The sequence below is a fragment of the Lactuca virosa genome, chromosome 9 (genome assembly GCF_052849685.1).
Source record: "Lactuca virosa cultivar CGN04683 chromosome 9, Lactuca_virosa_CGN04683_v6, whole genome shotgun sequence".
Classification (NCBI taxonomy): domain Eukaryota; kingdom Viridiplantae; phylum Streptophyta; class Magnoliopsida; order Asterales; family Asteraceae; genus Lactuca; species Lactuca virosa.
The window spans coordinates 264751842-264774248 of NC_136434.1; positions in this window are offsets into that span (position 1 = coordinate 264751842).

The window sequence follows — 22407 nt, forward strand, 5'->3', positions numbered from 1 at the left end:
TCGGATAATAGTAATAATCAGAGTACAATCCCAGAAAACTCAATGCGGAAATCATGTGTGAGTGTGATGTGCCGCTACCGCGCCGACTCCTTCCCCTTGGCTGAAGAGGTACCTGAAACAAAACTGAAAACTATAAGCACGAAGCTTAGTGAGTTCCCCCATCATACCACATACCATACAAGCACATAACATACATACTGCCAGGCATATCTGGGTGCCCGACCTACCCCTTCGGTCCTCTCGACCGGTGACCTTGCACAGCATACCTGGGTGCTGGCCTACCCCTTCGGTCCTCTCGATCGGTCTATCGCATACTATCACGTAATCATATTCTAGCATAGTTGGGTACTAAACTACCCCTTTGGCCCTATCGGCCGGTAACTTGGGGACTATCTCCCCCTACTACTACCACCATCACGTAACATCATATCATGCTAGCACATAAAATATAACAGGTAGTAGCAAACCTAGATGAACATCATAAAGACAATCATCTAACATACAACTCCTAATGGTGGGCTGGCATTGTGGCTGTAGACCCCCCTCCCCCCCGCTACTGGAAGGTAACTCACCTCGATGTCGCGTAGTGTCTGCACTGATCTCGATGTGGAAATCGACTCTCCCCGACTCCTCAATCCCTACACGACAACTCTTGCAAGTTATCAACTCATACTCATACTCGCAACCCTTACAAGGGTCAACCCAAACCCTATCAATGTCCAATTCAAATCCATGGTCAAATTCAACATCTGGTTGACTCGACTCGCCGAGTTGGCCCGCCAACTCGTCTAGTCCCCATAACCACAAAATGTCATAAACCCGCTCCTACCCGTCGAGTCTAGCAAGAGCTCGATGAGTTCGCTTTCAACAACACATCATACAATCTTCAAACAACTCGCCGAGTTCATCTTCATTCATAAGAAGATGTTCAGTCTATGACTCGCTGAGTTCCTCCTGAACTCGCCGAGTCCGTCTTCATAAGTTGGGAGATTGCCTTGGACTCGCTGAGTCTGTTCATACACTCGTTGAGTCCCATGAGTTCCAAGTCCAAAACAAACCCCTATCAGGCTGAGTGTTCCTTCCACTCAACCAAAACCATTTCCAGGAGACACTTTGGGGGAAAAAGCGTCCCGACTCGCCGAGTCACCTAAGTGACTCGCCGAGTCCCTCTTTTTCCAAAACTATACAGTCGATTTTAGTGGGACTTAATGCATCCCAATCATAGATCTGGCCTCCTAGGGTCCCTTTTATACGTGAAGCTACAAACTTGATGTCCATGCATGGGGTTTTTGGCTCAAAAGGCTATAAAATGGGGTTTATATGATGCATGGGTCTCCCATGGCCATAAAGTTGGCACCTTTATGCCATGGGAACCCTCAATGGTTCCAGATCTGAAGCACAACCCACATATACAAGCAAAACTGAACATAGCTTCTCAAAAGCTTAGAAAAGGTGGAGAAATAGCCCCAAAACAAGATCTAGGAAATAGATGGTCAAGGTTCAAGATTTTTACCTTGAATGGACTGAGAATGAAGCAAAACCTTAGGATCTACTAGCTTCCTCTTGATCTCCTAAGCTCTCTTGTTCTCCTTCAACTTCAAACACACACAAAAAGGCACCAAAAGAGCTCAAATCACTTAAAAATGGTTTAGGGTTTCAATCTAGGGTTTCTTTGAGTTGGGAGGGTGATGGAGGCTGGGTTGGGACGAGATAAAGTGTCTAAATAGGGTGCAAACCCTAAATATTACGGGTTTGTCCAGACAGCTCCTACTCGTCGATTCGGTCTTCCGACTCGTCGAGTAGGTCACTTAAACCCCCGATCCAACAGTCGAGTCTACTCGACGAGTTGGGCCTCCAACTCGCCGAGTCCCAGAGTAATTTGTAACATTTCAATGAAATTAAATACATACCAGAAATCGGGTGCTACAAATCTCCCCCACTTATTTTAGACTTCGTCCTCGAAGTCTGCTGCTGATCTGGAAAAAGCTCTGGGTAGTGCTCCCTCTTCTCATCCTCGGCTCCCAAGTCCATTCCGATCCCTTGGGTGCTGTCATTGCACCTTCACCAGCTTTACTCTCTTTTTCCTTAGGTCCTTCGACTTCCTGTCGAGGATCGCTACTGGCCGCTCGATGTAATTCAGGTTGTCATCCACCTGAATATCCTCCAAGGGTACAACTGCCGAGTCGTCCACCAGGCACTTCCGTAACTGGGAGATGTGAAACGTACTATGAATCTGACTGAGTTCGGCTGGCAGGTCCAACCTATATGCCACCTTGCCCACCCGGGCTACAACCTGGAAAGGTCCAATGTATCTGGGGCCCAACTTGCCCCGATTACTGAATCGGATGACGCCTTTCAGAGGCGACACCTTCAGGAGGACCATATCCATGACCTGGAACTCCAGGTCTGATCGACGCTTGTCGGCGTAAATTTTCTGCCGACTCTGAGCAGTCTGAAGCCTGCTCCTAACCTGCTGAATTCTCTCTGTCGTCTTGAGCACCACTTCGGTGCTCCCCATGACCCTCTGTCCGACTTCGCCCCAACATATCGGGGTCCTGCACTTCCTTCCGTACAACATCTCGAAGGGAGGACGGTCGATACTCGCGTGATAGCTGTTGTTGTAGGAGAACTCAGCTAATGGAAGGTAGGTATCCCAGCTACCACCGAAGTCTAGAACGCTGGCCTGCAGCATGTCCTCTAAAGTTTGGATGGTCCGCTCACTCTGACCATCCGTCGAGTCGGTTAGCCGACTCGTCGAGTATGTCACTAAACTCCCGTGTCCAAAGTCGATTCTACTCGACGGGTTGGACCTTCAACTCGCCGAGTCCCAGGCCAAAATGTTATAATTACTTGAATGAAAGTACGTACCAGGAACCGGGTGCTACAAATCTCCCCGACTTATTTTAGACTTCGTCCTCGAAGTCTGCTGCTCGATCCTAAAAAAGCTCTGGGTAATGCTCCATCATCTCGTCCTCCGGCTCCCACGTCCATTCCGAGCCCTTTCGGTGCTGCCATTGCACCTTCACCAGCTCGACCCTCTTGTTCCTCAGATCCTTCGACTTTCGGTCGAGGATCGCCACAGGCCGCTCAATGTAGTTCAGGCTGTCATCCACCTGAATATCCTCCAGAGGTACCACTGCCAAGTCGTCCACCAAGCACTTCCGCAGCTGGGAGACATGAAAAGTGCTATGGATCTAACTGAGTTCCGCTGGCAGATCCAGCCTATACGCCAGCTTGCCCACCCGGGCTATAACCCTGAAGGGTCCAATATACCTGGGGCCCAGCTTGCCCCGCTTCCTGAATCGGATGACGCCCTTCCATGGCGACACCTTCAGGAGGACCATATCCCCGACCTGGAACTCCAGGTTTGACCGTCGCTTGTCGGCATAGCTTTTCTGCCGACTCTGAGCAGTCTGAAGCCTGCTCCTAACCTGCTGGATCTTCTCCATAGTCTTGAGTACCACTTTGGTACTCCCCATGACTCTTTGCCCAACCTCTCCCCAGCATATCGGGGTCCTGTACTTCCTCCCATACAACATCTCGAAAGAAGGATAGTCGATACTCGCATGATAGCTATTGTTATAGGAGAACTCCGCCAACAGGAGGTAAGTATCCCAACTACCTCCGAAGTCTAAAACACACGCCCGCAGCATATCCTCCAGGGTGAAAAGGCAATGCTAAAATGCAGTCGAGTACCCAGCTCGTCATGAAACTTCTTCCAAAAAACCTGGAAGTGAACCGCACGTCCCTGTCTGAAATCACTGAAACTGGCACCCCGTGCCGTGCCACTACTTCCCAGATGTAGATGTCGGCCAACTTTTCGGCCGAAATACTCTCCTGGATCGGAATAAAATAGGCGCTCTTGGTCAATCGATCAACGATGACCCAGATCGAATCCACCCCTCGCGCGGTCCTGGTAAGCTTCGTAATGAAGTCCATAGTAATATCCTCCCACTTCCACAACGGGATATCCAATGACTGGACCTTGACGCGAGGTCTCTGGTGCTCAGCCTTGACCTTCCTGCAGGTCAGGCACCTTTCCACAAACCATGCTACGTCCCTCTTCATACAGGGCCACCAATAATCGAGACGAAGATCCCTATACATCTTCGTCGCACCGGGATGGATGGAAAACCTGGATTTGTGCGCCTCTACGATCAGTACCTGGTGCACACCCCCATGATACGGGACCCACACCCTACGGTGCAGAGTCAACAATCCCCGGCTATCATAGTCGAAGGAGGAAACCTGGCCCATAATTCTCTCACTCTTCCGATGTTCCTCCTTCATGGCCTCCTGCTGGGCCTCCCGAATCTACTCCAATAACGGAGTCACAACTGTCATCCTCAGACAGATGTCCCTGATCGGCGCTGCCTTGCGGCTAAGCGCATCGGCCATAACATTGGCCTTTCCCGGGTGGTAGAGGATTTCGCAATCATAATCCTTTACCACATCAAGCCACCGACGCTGCCTCATATTGAGATTTGGCTGGTCCATGAGATACATCAGGCTCTTGTGGTCCGTGTAAATGGTACAACGAACCCCATAGAGGTAATGGTGCCAAATCTTGAGGGCGAAAACAACAGCCCCCAACTCCAAATCATGCGTCGGGTAATTCGCCTCGTGAGGCTTCAGCTGCCTCGAAGCGTAAGCTATAACATGCCCCCTCTGCATCAATACCGCACCCACACGTGAGATGGACGCATCACAGTATACCACAAAGTCCTCCATGCCCTCTGGCAGGGCTAAGATTGGCGCCTCGCACAATCTCTGCCTCAACGTCTCAAACGCGGCCTGCTGCTCAGGCCCCCAGCGAAAGACCACGACTTTCCTCGTCAACTGGGTCAGGGGCACGACTATCTTGGAGAAGTCCTGAATGAACCTCCGATAGTAGCCTGCCGGTCCCAGGAAGCTCTGAATCTCGGATGGGGACCTCGGAACCTCCCATCTCATCACGGCCTCCACTTTGGCCGGATCAACCGATATCTCGTCCTGGTTGACAAGGTGCCCAAGAAACTGCACCTCGCGCAATCAGAACTCGCACTTGGAGAACTTGGCATACAAGCTCTCCCTCCTCAACGTATCCAACACCTCTCGCAAGTGCTCCTCATGCTGCTCTTTCGTCTTGGAATAAACCAAGATGTCATCGATGAAAACTATCACGGACCGATCCAACATCGGTCTGCACACGCGGTTCATGAGGTCCATGAACGCGGCAGGAGCATTGGTGAGCCCGAAGGGCATCACCACGAACTCATATTGACCATAACGAGTCCGAAACATAGTCTTCTGCATATCCTCCTCTCTGACCCTCATCTGATGATATCCTGAACGTAGATCAATCTTGGAGAACTAAGACGCTCCCTGTAGCTGGTCAAAGAGGTCATCAATCCTCGGGAGTGGGTAACGGTTCTTCACCATTACCATATTCAGCTCCCTATAGTCTATACACATCCGATGCGACCCATCCTTCTTTTTCACGAACAGAATCGGGGCTCCCCAGAGTGAACTGCTCGGTCTAATGAATCCCTTGACTTACAGATCTAGTAGCTGTGTAGACAACTCCTGCATCTCAGGAGGAGCCAACCGATATGGTGCCTTGGCTATCCGAGCCGCACCAGGGACTAGGTCGATCCTAAACTCTACCTGCCTCTCCGGAGGTATCCCAGTCAACACCTCGGGGAATACGTCCGCAAACTCTCGTACCACTGGCACATCGTCCACCGTCGCCTTACCCGCCTCCCGGGTATCCATAACATCGGCGACAAATCCTGTGCAACCCTGCTGAAGGTAGCGCCTAGCTCTAGCTGCTGAACATAAGGCTGGTCCTCGCTGTGGCCTCTCGCCCTGAATCACCAGCTCTCCCCCACTTGGGGTCCTGATCCTCACCAACTATTACGTGCAGTCGATCACTGCCCCACTGGGGCTAAGCCAATCCATACCGATATTAACCTTGTTCCCCCGCAAAGGTATAAGAACCAAGTCTACCAAGTAACGCTCCTCGAACAATCTCAAAACACAATCCCTGAAGACCTCTGATGCTCGCACTGACCGGTCGTCCGCGATCTCGACCTCTAGAGGGCAATCCAACATGCCCGAGGACTCAGGAAACTTCTTGCTAAGCGCAAGAGAAACAAACGATCGGGTAGCACCTGAATCAAACAACACCTGAACTGGGATACCGTTCACATGGAACGATCCTAAACAGAGCATACATATATCATATCAAAATCACAGAGACATAACATAAAAGAGCTAAGAGAACAAAAATCATATCCGTCACCACATCGGGTACAGTGCGTGCCTCCTCGGCTGTCAACTAAAATGCTCGGCTCCGCACCACCGGAGCCTCTGCCTTGACCTTCTGGCCATCTGCAACCCATGTAGTCGTCGGAGTCGGCGCCACTGCCAGCGCCGCTGCTGCTGTCGTCAATCTGGGGCAGTTAGCCTTTTTATGGCCCCTCTGATTGCAATGAAAGCAAATCAGGTCTGATGTCTGAACCGCAGGAGCAGGGGCAGTACAATCCCTGCCAAAATTCCCAGTCTTGCTGCACTTATAGCAGCCGGAACCCGACCCAGTGCGGCAAACTCGCTCATGTGACCGACCGCACTTTCCACAGCGGTCCCGCCCCTGTTGGCCCTTCGACCTCGCATCGAATCCCTTGGGTTTCTTCCCCGAAACCCCTGCAACCTGCGCAGTCTCTGACTTCCTGTTCCTGAGGTGCTCTAAATTAATCTCCCTCTCCCACGCCCTGGCAATCATGGACTCCAGGGTCGGGCAGGCTGAATAGCTGACATGCTCCCGGATATCAGCCCTCAACATACCATGATAGCGGGTCTTCCGCATCTTCTCATCCCCCGCATACTGGGGTACCAACAATGCTCTCTCTCGGAACTTGGAGGTGATCTCCGCCACAGTCTCTATAGTCTGTCTCATATCCAAAAACTCCCTGGCCAGCTGCTGAAGCTCGACAACTGGTGCAAACTCAGCCCTGAATCTGGTCACGAAATCTGACCAAGTCATAGCCTCGACGGTTGGGGCTCCCAACGAATCACCAACCAACTCCCACCAATCTCTGGCTCGATCCCTCAAACAACCTGAAGCAAAACGGACCTTCGATCCTTCCGGACAGAAGCTCTTCAACTGCGCAAACTCGATGTATGCGATCCATCTCCTGGCAGCAATGGGGTCCTTCACCCCATGAAAGTCCGGCGCGCCACTCCCTCTAAATTCCTTGAAGGACAGCGTGCACGTACTCGACTGACTGGACGCCGCATCCCTCCTGAATGCCTGGAGGCGATCCTCCATCAACTCAATAATCCCCTCCTTGATCGACCCGAAGATGATAGGGGTCGACTCAAGGATACCCCTGGTGATCTCAGACGTGATGAACTCGCGTAACCCGTCATCAACCTGCTCGGATCCCGCGCCTAAGCCTGACCCCGATCCTGACCCAGATCCTACTCCATGTCGTGTAATCGCCATACTGAAAATAAACACATAAACTTCAGGATCATACATACTCCCGAGAGGTCTCATGCAGTCTCCAAGTTTCCTGGTTCCATCTCGGCCCTCCATGACTCGAGTACGGATCCTCTGCTTTCAGTAGTACGGGCCCATACTACCTTCCACATCTATCCGTACTTTCCTCAAGGATTGCTTCAACTTCACCAAGTCCCTTTACCGATACCCTTTCCTACTAATATCGTCCTAGGCTTTCCTAGGGCACTCCCCGTCCTACTCTCCGCCATCAGCTGCACTAGGAGTCCCTACTTCCCTTCCCTAACTAGCTTGCGAATACTGTTACATATCCGCTCACTAGTTAGTTAAAGTTAGCCAGGAACCCTTAAGCACAAAGCAAGCAGCATTCGTACATCGAGTAACCACATCAGGCATAACCTAATCAGGCTATCCTACTGCTGAATAAACAGTCTGTGACATCCGTCAATTTTTGGCCAAGTCAAAGTCAACCAAAGTCAACGAGTCAAACCGGTCAATTCATCTAACCCTTGTACATTAGGGTTTCCATTATGCTTCTTATTGAACAACTCGCAATCTTAATACAAAGTATCACTTAGAGTTTTCACGTGTTCGGAAATTCTAAACCCTAATCAGGGCAAGTGATGAAACTACTCGATAAAACATTATTCCTTAACCCTCAGGGGCATATAACAATCAAACGAGACTTAACAAGATGTACAAACCTTGCGTTGCAAAGCCAATCACTCAAAAAGGTCACAAAAGAAGTCTCTCCCAATCTCTTTCACTCTAACTCTACCAAAACTCTCTAAGTAGGAGAAATCACTACAAGTGTGTGTAATCTCTCCCAAATCTCTCTCTGTATGAGAAATCTCTCCAAGTGTGTGAAATCTCTCCCAAATTTTTCCAAGTATGTGAAATCTCTCTCAAATCTCTCTCTGTATGAGAAATCTCTCCAAGTGTGTGAAATCTCTCCCAAATCTCTCCAAGTATGTGAAATCTCTCTCAAATCTCTCTATGTATGAGAAATCTCTCCAAGAATGTGAAATCTCTCCCAAATCTCTCTCTGTATGAGAAATCTCTCCAAGAATGTGAAATCTCTCCCAAATCTCTCTCTGTATGAGAAATCTCTCCAAGAATGTGAAATCTCTCCCAAATCTCTCTCTGTATGAGAAATCTCTCGAAGAATTTGAAATCTCTCCCAAATATCTCTCTGTATGAGAAATCTCTCCAAGAATGTGAAATCTCTCCCAAATCTCTCTCTGTATGAGAAATCTCTCCAAGAATGTGAAATCTCTCCCAAATCTCTCTCTGTATGTCAAATCTCTCCCAAATCTCTCTCAACTCCTTATAATCACTTGAGGCATCCCGACCTTTAAATTAGTCGAAAACCGCTCGAAAACGGAAGTCTACGCGAAAAACAGCCTTAACGAGCCGAAACCCCTCTTAGGAGCCGAAACTCCTCTTAGGAACCGAAACTCTTAGGAGCCGAACCTCTTAGAACCGAACCTCCTAAGAACCGAAACCCTCTCAACCGAAATGGACCGACCGCTCGGTCTATTTCGGTCCTCTGACAATTCCGAACCGAGACACTCCCTTCCTACCTTCGGTCCGAGAAGACTTCCCACCTTCTGTCCGAGGAGCGAGACTGCGCAGCCGAACCCCTCCACTCTCGGTTCCTCTTCTACTCTCGGTTCCCATGCACAACCGAGCCTCACCTTCGGTTCTAAGCTCCTAAGGAGCCGAACCTTCGCATCCTCGGCCTGAATTTCGGAATTTCGCATTTTTGCCCGGTTTTCGACCACGACTCCATTTTAAGCCCGTTTTTAATTATTTTAACGCAGGATTTTCACCCAAACTCGTACTTTAACATAATAAACCCCAAATATTCATATTTTAACTATATTTTGGGGAAAATCATTGCCTAAGAATAAAATCTAATTGGTGAGATATTTAGGTGGAGTGTTGACTTATCCTTTGAACAAGGACACAAGCAACCTCCCCATACCTTCATAGTACAACCCCTAGTCACTATTCACTCATACCTAGTCAATCATTGTCCTTTTCCCACTCTTTTTCAGTCATAATCTTGAACAAAAGCTGGAGATATCCTCCTCTCTCCTCCCACTTTATTCACTTTTTCTTAAGAAAACAAACACCTCTCTCCCACTTTCTCTCTCTAAAAATTCGAGATTCAAAGGCTGGTCTTGGGTTTTTCTCCATATTTGGTTAGTATCTTCCTCCTACACTTAGATATTCTACTATCTTTCATCCAAATCATAGATTGCTTCCACAAATATCGTCATATTTGTGTTAGATCTTCAAATCTTCAAGCATCTCCCAAGTGTTCTTGAGTTGAGCACTTCTTTTCTCCATCATCCATCTACTGAAATCACTCAAGGTGAGTTCATACCCCTATCTTTTCATGTTTTTCTTAAGTTTTAAGGGGGGGAATACAAGTTAAAACACCAAGAACACAACTAAACTCATTTAACAGCCTTCATCAGAAAAGTTCAACTCCATTCACAGACTGTTTTGGTCAACTTAAACATGTTAGTTTTCAAAACTGTATTAGGTGCATGTAGTTCAGGTTCATACCGTTAAAATGACTACTTGCACATCATGAAACGATGTTTCTACGATTTATGGTGATTTTTACAAAACTGCCTATCATTTCAAAAACGAATTCGGACCAGTCTGTGAATATGAACATTTTAACACAAGTTAAAGACTTCCAAAAATCATAATAAAAATTATGAACAAACTAGACACATTTTAAGAACTCTTAGAATTTACGGATTCAGTTTTCGACTTCGTATGATTTTTCTATGATCTTTCTAAAACAGTGCAGAACGGTTAAAAACTAGTTAACAGCTTATAACTTTCATAACACTTTGTAATATGTTGAGCAAAGTGTATAACCATAAGTTCTAAATATTGAATGTATTATCTTGTTAGTTTATCATCTTAAACTGAAATTTAGTCATTCATGATAAGGTTTACTCATTCATTTCGAACACATAATAAACTTCAATAAGCATAGTTTATGGATTTTTACTACACGAAAAAGGTTTTACTCTCAAAACAAATGGGTTTTTCATATCCTACGTGATAAACTATAATAGTAATAGTTTAAGGATTTCATATCACTAATTTATTCAGAAAAGGTGATTTTTCTTCCTCCACGGAAGAGGTTTTAATATCAAACTATGTGTAAACTAGTTAACTTAGGTTGTGAGGCAATTCTCTCCCCGTACGTTCGAGTACGGGATCCCAATTCCTGTAAGTTATAACCAGAGTCTCTTGTAGGGAGAGCGTGATAATTGTGTATAGATCTATATTGGATTTGGCACCCCACACCTTGCTGCTAGCTACAGTGGGACCTGCAGGTCTACGGGTGACAAGAGTCATAGTATCTTAACGTCTGAAAAACGTTGTGCAGGTTATTTCTCATCATAGTATGGTTATAGCGACTCACATAGGTAGTTAACAATCTTTTAAGTTTACATGGAAACTTCTACTTTGAAAAGGCGTTTTACTTCTAAACTAAACGAGTTTATGCCGATTTAAACTTGCAAGAATAACTTTAAGTATGGTAAAATACTTGTTTATTTTCGGTCCTGGGATTTAGGACTGCCTAACTTTAAAAAGGGTTTTATGCCGATTTAAAACCACTTTTATATCTTTAAGTATGGAAAATACTTGTTTATTTTCGGTCCTGGGATTTAGGACCACATAACTCTTATAAGGAAAATATAGGATTTTCTTTGAAATCATATCTCTGTTAAAAACTATATTTCATCTAGAATTGTTAGACTTCAGCTATAATTGCTAAGTGTATATGCTAGAGTTATTTAAGAATCTAGTCATAATCGACTTAGAATTGGTGGGCCCACCTTACTTCCTATTCCTTGTTTGGTTGTGGACCTAGGGCAGACCCATTATATTCGACGGTTTATTTAACTTAAATTTTATATAACTTATATACACTGGGCGATTATAGAAGGAATCTATGGGTCTTTCTAGGGTTCATTATCGCATAAAATAGAAGCATTCATTTCACTTAATAAAGAAAATATTGGATTTTCTGGAAACATACTTTGTCGCTTTTACAAGGAAAACGATTTCTTTCTCAAACAAAACTCTTATGAACTCACCAACTTAATTGTTGACACTTTCTCAAAACTACTTGTATTCTCAGGAAATCAGTGAAACATGAAAACCAACAGCATTTTGAGGATGGGACGATAAATCGTCAAATAGTGCATTTTGTCATCATAATGTAATTGATTTTGAAACATGTAAACTTATTCTATGGTGTAACCTTTTCAATTATATTTATGATGGTTGTATTTACTTTGAGCACTATTATACTCGTTGTTGTGATACTATACATGAAGTCCTCCACCCCCGGACGTTTCCGCCATCCTTGGTTTGGGGGTGTGACAGATTGGTATCAGAGCATTATTTATAGTGAACTAAGTATATCGAACCACATAAGATATACAAACTATAAATGCATTGGGACTAAGGTCTCTGATTTAACATTTTTCAAATAACTATACTTTTAGAAATAAATAGTTTCTTGTTAAAAGTATACATGCATGCATACATACTAAGGTCAACATCATTCTAGAACAAAACAAAAGTAATGATTGTTGAATGGCACAAGTAGGCTTGGGGATGTATAGTCAGGTCTGGGAATGACATAGCCTGATCAACTATGTCTAACCCAGAGGTGATTAGCATATGCCCAGGAATGGTTATGGCGTTGCAACAAGTCTAAAAACTTACCAATTCTATCTACAAACAAACATTGAAAAGCATAAGTCAAACATTAAAATACTATAGGAGTATTTTGTGATACCATAACCAACTTATGTGAAAACTAAAGACCCCTATTAGTAGGTCTTTAACGACTGAGTGCATACGCCAAGGTTATACATAATTAAAGATATTATAGACTCAGAATCTATGACTATTGCTCTACTTCCTGTTCCTTGTTTGGTTGTGGACTTAGAGTAGAGTCATTTATTCGAAGGTCTATTCTATCTCAGACTATGTATAACTGGTATGCACTATGTGATTATAGACGTGATTGATAAGGATCACCCCTATAAGTAATTATAGGATTAGACGCCTATTAATTATCTCTCCCACTCCTATTCTCGCACGTATAACATAGCAAGATCCTACTTACCAGGCGACCCCTATTTTCCCAACCAAGGAAATGGTGGATGGTTATGAGAAGAATCAGAAGCGGAACCGGAGGTAATCAACCCTCCATGCATAGCCAGGGTTCCCGCGAACCGTTTCGACTACATCGGACCTGTGCCCCGTTGGGCAACCGTGATCGAGGGTTGGAGTCGACGGCAATGACAGCAATCACCATGTGGAGACCAACGAGGGTGCTATGACCTCAACCACGGGGGACCGACTGACAGAGCCCTCCCGGCAAAGACCCGGCGGATCGCGAGCATCGGGGATTAAAACAGGGAGACTGCAAACCGAGTTCGAAAACTGCGCGCTACTACAGACCCTACCGTCTCACGTACCCGAGACTCGGAAAGAGACTACTATTTCAGAGACCAACCCTCTTTTTTAAGACCTTATGGCCGCTCGGGTAGAGGCAAAAGAGTAGCAGGGTAGGCACACGACATTCGAAGAGAGAATGGTTGCAGCCAAGCGTCGATTGGCAGAGCTGCAAGGTGCATCGACTTTGCCTCAGGCATCGCAACAGATGAATCGTCGTGAGTAGAGTTCATACCGCTCACAAGACCTTGTAAATTAGGTTCATGAGTATGCATTGGTGCTCTTCTATTCTATGTGTAAGCACAACAATGCGATTTAAACGGTTATACTAATCGAGAGATCTATTTGCTATCAAAACTTTTCCTTGCATGGATGTGAGGTATACCTGCATCGAGGTCAAAATTTTCTCCGAAACCATAATTACTAGAATCATATCAACAAGATGGACTTAGGACATACCTAACAGACTCAAAGGTCTATTTAGTCTTAATTATATAACTAAGCATACATCAATTGATCGTAAGAAGGACCTAGCTTGGATCAAATTACAAGGTTTCACTTGGATACAGAACTACTAAAATACATGAGTTTATCATATATAGACTCTCGTTATGAACTGTTTTTAGAACACCATAAACAACCGAAATACGTTACAAATTGAACTAAGATAAACTTAGTTAGAAAAATCGCGACGTATAGCCATTCTAAAAACTCATTATCGCCTCACCTTCAAACATTTTGGTGGGAAGGTGCCTTCTTCGTAGACCTATAGGGTGCGATCATACGAGCGCTAGTACATCGGATCCCATCAAAACTCCTCAGCTAAGTGTGTTTGGACAAACATGATCCTAAGATGAGTAAAGCTTAACGCCTGTACGAAACCTACTTCTACCCACTACCATAAATCCGTCTCAGGAACGTTAGCAGAAACACTAAGAATAGTACAACAATGTGCAAAAATTTATATATGTGAATATAAATCGTAAGAATGCACTTGAGATAATTATCCCCACTCACGAATTCGTTTTTTTCATCGTGAAATAGAGCTATGTCTTCACCAAGAGGCAACCAACCAACTAGCAAGGCGCCAACCCTGCAAATAGACTCTGCTACTTTTCAAGCTGCAGTCACGGCAGCCGTGACAGCCGTCGTGGCGCAACTCAATGCTAACAATGCCAGCAGAGATGGAAGCGGTACCGACAATATAAATCGTTGTAACAATCAGGAACATCGACGGGTGTCTGCCAATGAAGGCGCCTCAGGCCACAAACCTACGAACAAGAAGCGAAAGTTTTGGAACAAAAAGGATTGCAACCAATCTCAAAGATTTGCAAAAAGATAACAGCCCATGGCCACCCCTACAATTACGATAGTAGTCACCACACATGCCTCGACATCAGCCACAACATCTATCGCTCAAGCACCAGACAGGCAATATATGGGAACACTTCCAAAGTGTAACAAGTGTAACTACCATCACACAGGAGCTTGCCGGATTCCACGCTGTATCAACTACAACAAGAAAGGGCATACCGTCCGCTTCTGCAGGACCCCGACCCAGCGCATCGCTTCAACCACCAATACTGGTGTAAGTCCAGTATGCTCCCTATGTGGTGAAACGGGACACTTCAAGAGAGACTGTCCAACCGAGAAGAATGACGGAGGAGCAGGAGGAGTGTGACAACTGAACTAGCGGAAGCCTAGTAGGACTTTTGTAATGTTTCCAATGAGAAAAACGTTTAAGTACCATATGTTTGTAATGAATTTGGTATGATTGCTAAAATTACCGTCTTTCTGAAAGTAGTTAAAATACTCTCCCGTTCGAATCAAAACAAAGACATTCATATATGACCTTAGGATCATTACCTGTAAGCTGTGATGACTTTGTGCATACATCGGGGTTAATTATAATCAAAATACTAAAGACTTAAAGCAAATAATTCCATCCTGACTCCTGTTCCATATCTAGTAGTGGGATTTAAGTGGAGCCACCCACTCGACGATTTCACCAATATCAAATTACATGCGACTTACATATACCGCTCGACCATAGAGTGACCTGTCAGGGATCATGATATCAAGTATCATTGCTAGCTATCAGAACACGCTCACTACCAGTTCTAGACGCGGTGGTAGGAATCATCTACAGTAATAATAACATCGAACGAAACGGAACACACTGAAAACAAACACAAGATACTCTATCACCCTAATGAGCACTTCTTACGAATACAACTTAACACATGTTTGACCTAAAAAGATACTGTTGTCGTCATTCGATTTCAATTGATATAGTCCTCACTTTCCTGACTAAACGGCTACGAAAAGACCTTTCACCTAATCTCGAAAAACCTTCGTTTCTCATAAACACAAATCCAACACGGATCTCCGGGCCATCTCTCGCTGCGAAACCCTAAAAACACTCACCAGAGGAGTATTATACCTTCTGAAACCTTACCACAAGTATCTACAGAAGACCCTTCGGGAATGTCACGCATGCAGCAGATAAGGTTCAAGCACAGAAGCTTGGGACGAGTACGGTTAGTCTACCACTACTACGTGTATATGCGAGGATAATGTATAATTAAGATTCTACGGACATTGGATGTGTGCTTCCGCCCTATTTCCTGTTCCTTTCCTGGTTGTCGACTTGGGGCAGAGTCACCCATCCAACTGTCTCACCAACCTTAATTACATACGACCTATATGCGCAAGTTGATGATAGATGGACCAGGTACGGGTCCTACCATGAACTTCGGGACCAGGTTACCCAGGAGTGCAAGTGAACGCCCTATCATCCCAATAAGTCTAGTCGTGTAAACCGAACCCATATGTTCCCTACCGATCTAATCAAACGAGAAACACTAAAGCAGACCCTATGCAGCGCTCCGAGGAGAAGTTATCACTTATGACTTAGTACAAATTCAAGAAAGGATGAAAGCATCTCGAGAACATGGCAAAACACAAATAAGTCTTATCATCTATATAAAAAAATGCAGGGTCTTTACTAGTAAATCTGCGATGGATAGTGTAAACATTATGGTCCTATATCATTAAGATTCTATGGACTTAGAATGTGTGATTCCGCCTCATTTCCTGTTCCTTGTTTGGTTGTGAGCTTAAGGCGGGGTCACCCATCCGAATGCCCTTGCAATCTTAATGATATACGACTAGTTTACACCAAGCGATTATAAAAGAACTGGTAGGACTTATAATGCAATTTTGTCACAATTTGTTGAAACATTCGTAATGCTGGAACTCGCTAACTACATTATAAAATATTCATAGTGCTAATACCAAGTATAAAGCGAAGAGCATAAAGGCACACATAAAATACACTATCATTCCAAAACAATAACTCCTTTAAATCGACTCAGCTCAAGTTACAATAAGAAATTCCAAGGTCGTCATTTAACATCAAGCGGGTTGTTCCCCACCATATCAATTCCTTATACTACGAAAAGTTCCCCCATCTTTCCTCCAAATTCTTGAAGTCCCAGTCGAAACACTAATTTCGGGACGAAATTCTTTCTAACGGGGGGATGATGTGACAACCGTCAATTTTTGGCCAAGTCAAAGTCAACCAAAGTCAACGAGTCAAACCGGTCAACTCATCTAACCCTTGTACATTAGGGTTTCCATTATGTTTCTTATTGAACTACTCGCAATCTTAATACAAAGTATCACTTAGAGTTTTCACGTGTTCGGGAATTCTAAACCCTAATCAGGGCAAGTGATGAAACTACTCGATAAAACATTATTCCTTAACCCTCAGGGGCATATAACAATCATAACGAGACTTAACGGGATGTACAAACCTTGCGTTGCGAAGCCAAACACTCAAAAAGGTCACAAAAGAAGTCTCTCCCAATCTCTTTCACTCTGACTCTCCCAAAACTCTCTAAGTAGGAGAAATCACTACAAGTGTGTGTAATCTCTCCCAAATCTCTCTCTGTATGAGAAATCTCTCCAAGTGTGTGAAATCTCTCCCAAATCTCTCCAAGTATGTGAAATCTATCTCAAATCTATCTCTGTATGAGAAATCTCTCCAAGTGTGTGAAATCTTTCCCAAATCTCTCCAAGTATGTGAAATCTCTCTCAAATCTCTCTTTGTATGAGAAATCTCTCCAAGAATGTGAAATCTCTCCCAAATCTCTCTCTATATGAGAAATCTCTCCAAGAATGTGAAATCTCTCCCAAATCTCTCTCTGTATGAGAAATCTCTCCAAGAATGTGAAATCTCTCCTAAATCTCTCTCTGTATGAGAAATCTCTCCAAGAATTTAAATATCTCCCAAATCTCTCTCTGTATGAGAAATCTCTCCAAGAATGTGAAATCTCTCCCAAATCTCTCTCTGTATGAGAAATCTCTCCAAGAATGTGAAATCTCTCCCAAATCTCTCTCTGTATGTCAAATCTCTCCCAAATCTCTCTCAACTCCTTATAATCACTTGAGGCATCCTGACCTTTAAATTAGTCGAAAACCGCTCGAAAACGGAAGTCTACGCGAAAAACAGCCTTAACGAGCCGAAACCCCTCTTAGGAGCCGAAACTCCTCTTAGGAACCGAAACTCCTCTTAGGAGCCGAACCTCTTAGAACCGAACCTCCTAAGAACCGAAACGCTCTCAACCGAAATGGACCGACCGCTCGGTCTATTTCGGTCCTCTGACAATTCCTAACCGAGACTCTCCCTTCCTACCTTTGGTCCGAGAAGACTTCCCACCTTCTGTCCGAGGAGCGAGCCTGCGCAGCCGAACCCCTCCACTCTCGGTTCCTCTTCTACTCTCGGTTCCCATGCACAACCGAGCCTCACCTTCGGTTCTAAGCTCCTAAGGAGCCGAACCTTCGCATCCTCGGCCTGAATTTCGGAATTTCGCATTTTTGCCTGGTTTTCGACCACGACTCCATTTTAAGCCCGTTTTTAATTATTTTAACGCGGGATTTTCACCCAAACTCGTACTTTAACATAATAAACCCCAAATATTCATATTTTAACTATATTTTGGGGAAAATCATTGCCTAAGAATAAAATCTAATTGGTGAGATATTTAGGTGGAGTGTTGACTTATCCTTTGAACAAGGACACAAGCAACCTCCCCATACCTTCATAGTACAACCCCTAGTCACTATTCACTCATACCTAGTCAATCATTGTCCTTTTCCCACTCTTTTTCAGTCATAATCTTGAACAAAAGCTGGAGATATCCTCCTCTCTCCTCCCACTTTATTCACTTTTTCTTAAGAAAACAAACACCTCTCTCCCACTTTCTCTCTCTAAAAATTCGAGATTTAAAGGCTGGTCTTGGGTTTTTCCTCCATATTTGGTAAGTATCTTCCTCCTACACTTAGATATTCTACTATATTTCATCCAAATCATAGATTGCTTCCACAAATATCGTCATATTTGTGTTAGATCTTCAAATCTTCAAGCATCTCCCAAGTGTTCTTGAGTTGAGCACTTCTTTTCTCCATCATCCATCTACTGAAATCACTCAAGGTGAGTTCATACCCCTATCTTTTCATGTTTTTCTTAAGTTTTAAGGGGGGGAATACAAGTTAAAACACCAAGAACACAACTAAACTCATTTAACAGCCTTCATCAGAAAAGTTCAACTCCATTCACAGACTGTTTTGGTCAACTTAAACATGTTAGTTTTCAAAACTGTATTAGGTGCATGTAGTTCAGGTTCATACCGTTAAAATGACTACTTGCACATCATGAAACGATGTTTCTACGATTTATGGTGATTTTTACAAAACTGCCTATCATTTCAAAAACGAATTCGGACCAGTCTGTGAATATGAACATATTAACACAAGTTAAAGACTTCCAAAAATCATAATAAAAATTATGAACAAACTAGACACATTTTAAGAACTCTTAGAATTTACGGATTCAGTTTTCGACTTCGTATGATTTTTCTATGATCTTTCTAAAACAGTGCATAACGGTTAAAAACTAGTTAACAGCTTATAACTTTCATAACACTTTGTAATATGTTGAGCAAAGTGTATAACCATAAGTTCTAAATATTGAATGTATTATCTTGTTAGTTTATCATCTTAAACTGAAATTTAGTCATTCATGATAAGGTTTACTCATTCATCTCGAACACATATAATAAACTTCAATAAGCATAGTTTATGGATTTTTACTACACGAAAAAGGTTTTACTCTCAAAACAAATGGGTTTTTCATATCCTACGTGATAAACTATAATAGTAATAGTTTAAGGATTTCATATCACTAATTTATTCAGAAAAAGTGATTTTTCTTCCTCCACGGAAGAGGTTTTAATATCAAACTATGTGTAAACTAGTTAACTTAGGTTGTGAGGCAATTCTCTCCCCGTATGTTCGAGTACGGGATCCCAATTCCTGTAAGTTATAACAGAGTCTCTTGTAGGGAGAGCGTGATAATTGTGTATAGATCTGTATTGGGTTTGACACCCCACACCTTGCTGCTACCTACAGTGGGACCTGCAGGTCTACGGGTGACAAGAGTCATAGTATCTTAACGTCTGAAAAACGTCGTGCAGGTTATTTCTCGTCATAGTATGGTTATAGCGACTCACATAGGTAGTTAACAATCTTTTAAGTTTACATGGAAACTTCTAGTTTGAAAAGGGGTTTTACTTCTAAACTAAACGAGTTTATGCCGATTTAAACTTGCAAGAATTACTTTAAGTATGGTAAAATACTTGTTTATTTTCGGTCCTGGGATTTAGGACTAACTAACTTTAAAAAGGGTTTTATGCCGATTTAAAACCACTTTTATATCTTTAAGTATGGAAAATATTTGTTTATTTTCGGTCGTGGGATTTAGGACCACATAACTCTTATAAGGAAAATATAGGATTTTCTTTGAAATCATATCTCTGTTAAAAACTATATTTCATCTAGAATTGTTAGACTTCAGCTATAATTGCTAAGTGTATATGCTAGAGTTATTTAAGAATCTAGTCATAATCGACTTAGAATTGGTGGGCCCGCCTTACTTCCTGTTCCTTGTTTGGTTGTGGACCTAGGGCAGACCCATTATATTCGACGGTTTATTTAACTTAAATTTTATATAACTTATATACACTGGGCGATTATAGAAGGAATCTATGGGTCTTTCTAGGGTTCATTATCGCATAACATAGAAGCATTCATTTCACTTAATAAAGAAAATATTGGATTTTCTGGAAACATACTTTGTCGCTTTTACAAGGAAAACGATTTCTTTCTCAAACAAAACTCTTATGAACTCACCAACTTAATTGTTGACACTTTCTCAAAACTACTTGTATTCTCAGGAAATCAATGAAACAGGAAAACCAACAGCATTTTGAGGATGGGACGATAAATCGTCAAATAGTTCATTTGTCATCATAATGTAATTGATTTTGAAACATGTAAACTTATTCTATGGTGTAACCTTTTCAATTATATTTATTATGGTTGTATTTACTTTGAGCACTATTATACTCGTTGTTGTGATACTATACATGAAGTCCTCCACCCCCGGACGTTTCCGCCATCCTTGGTTTGGGGGTGTGACACAGTCCTAGCATATAGGTCATACAACAGGCATTCAAGGCATCCTCTAGATCCTTAGCCCTACTCTAGCATGCAGTTCTCAAAATCATATATCAGGCATACAAGGCATCCTTCTAGATCCCTAGCCCTAATCTAGCATGCAGTTCTCAGAATCAAGAATCATACACATAACATAACAAGTATGGGTATCTTGGGGGAAAACTTACTTGAGCTCGGCCGGTCGCACGCATCACACACCTTGTCTGTTCTCAGAATTCCTTAACTTAAAATTTTAGAAACTGTTTTCCTTTAAAAAAAAATCTTTTAGTCCCTCGGTTTGAGTCCAGACACCCCCGAGAGTGTATCCGAATCCCTCAAACCAGGGCTCTGATACCAACTTGTAACATCCAAAATTTCGAGGCCAAAAATTTCATTTTTAAATAAGTAATTCGTAACATAGTTTACCAAACATTGCCAATGTCATATCACTTTATAAAAACCATAGCAGCGTGTCTGAAAACCATAACATCGAAAGTAATAAAAATCAGAGTACAATCCCAGAAAACTCTGTACGGAAATCATGTGTGTGATGCGCTGCTACACCACCGGCTCCTTCCCCTTCGATGAAGAGGTACCTGAAACCACAACCAAAAACTGTAAGCACAAAGCTTAGTGAGTTCCAAAATCACCAAAAACCACCACAAAGGCCTTATGATATGGAGAGTTCTGAGAGCAATAGGGACGAAGGGAGGCTGAATGAGATGCTTAAATAGGGTGCAATCCCTTAGATTTGGGTTTTGTCCGAACAGCGCCTACTCGTCGAGTCGGTTTGCCGACTCGTCGAGTAGGTCACTAAACTCCCGTGTCCAAAGTCGATTCTACTCGACGAGTTGGATCTTCAACTCGCTGAGTCCCATGCCAAAATGTTATAATTACTTGAATGAAAGTACGTACCAGGAACCGGGTGCTACATTTACCGAAGAATATTGCTTTAAGAGTCGTAGTGTTGTCTGATAATCTTCTTATCAAGTGAGTGTGTAGTTGCTTTCTTCTAACAGATAGATATGAATTATTTTCTATAAAATACGTGTTACGTGTTTGTATATTATCTGTTATCTGGAATGACTATTGAATGGATATATTATACAGGTTTTAAAGTTGTATAAGTATGTATATATGTATATGTTATCTACAAAACTGTTGGGTATAACATGGATAGATAGTTGATGTGTGATGCAATAAAATGATGAGAGGCCTCGATGTTGTTGTTGATCTAGTCATCTAGCGGAGTATGGATGACGACCACTGATCTTTCTAGTCTGTGCAGTGGAACGTTGGCAGGTTCATAACCTGTAGGTGTTGTGAACGATGTGTTCACCGGTGTACTCTATCCCCCTCATGGTTGCCTTTAGGACATATATTGTTTAGGAAACCCCTTTGCAGTAATATCCATCGCGATAAAAAATCCTAGACTAGGTCCCTTATGATAGTTGTTGTTTTAGGGACGTAATGTGAGGATAACGAGAATGGGTAATCGGGTTATTGTTGGTTGGTGAAATTAAATATAATTATTTATTGTGGGTTGAAAACCCTATATGCTCACCAGTCTCCCAAGCCTGACCCACTCAGTTTTATTTGTATTACAGGTAGTGGCGCGAGAGCATAAGTTGGATGAATCATCAAGATATTTTGTTTATAGGCCAGTAGTTGTATATAACTATTGTAAGGCTTATAATGTGCCGTTTATGCTTTTGGTCTGTATCAGAACATGACATCCCGAGTTTTGTTATATATGAAAATACATTTCTTTAAGAAATGCTTTGATAAATTTTATCTTTTCATATTTTGTTTTGGGAACAAATTCCGCAACCCTT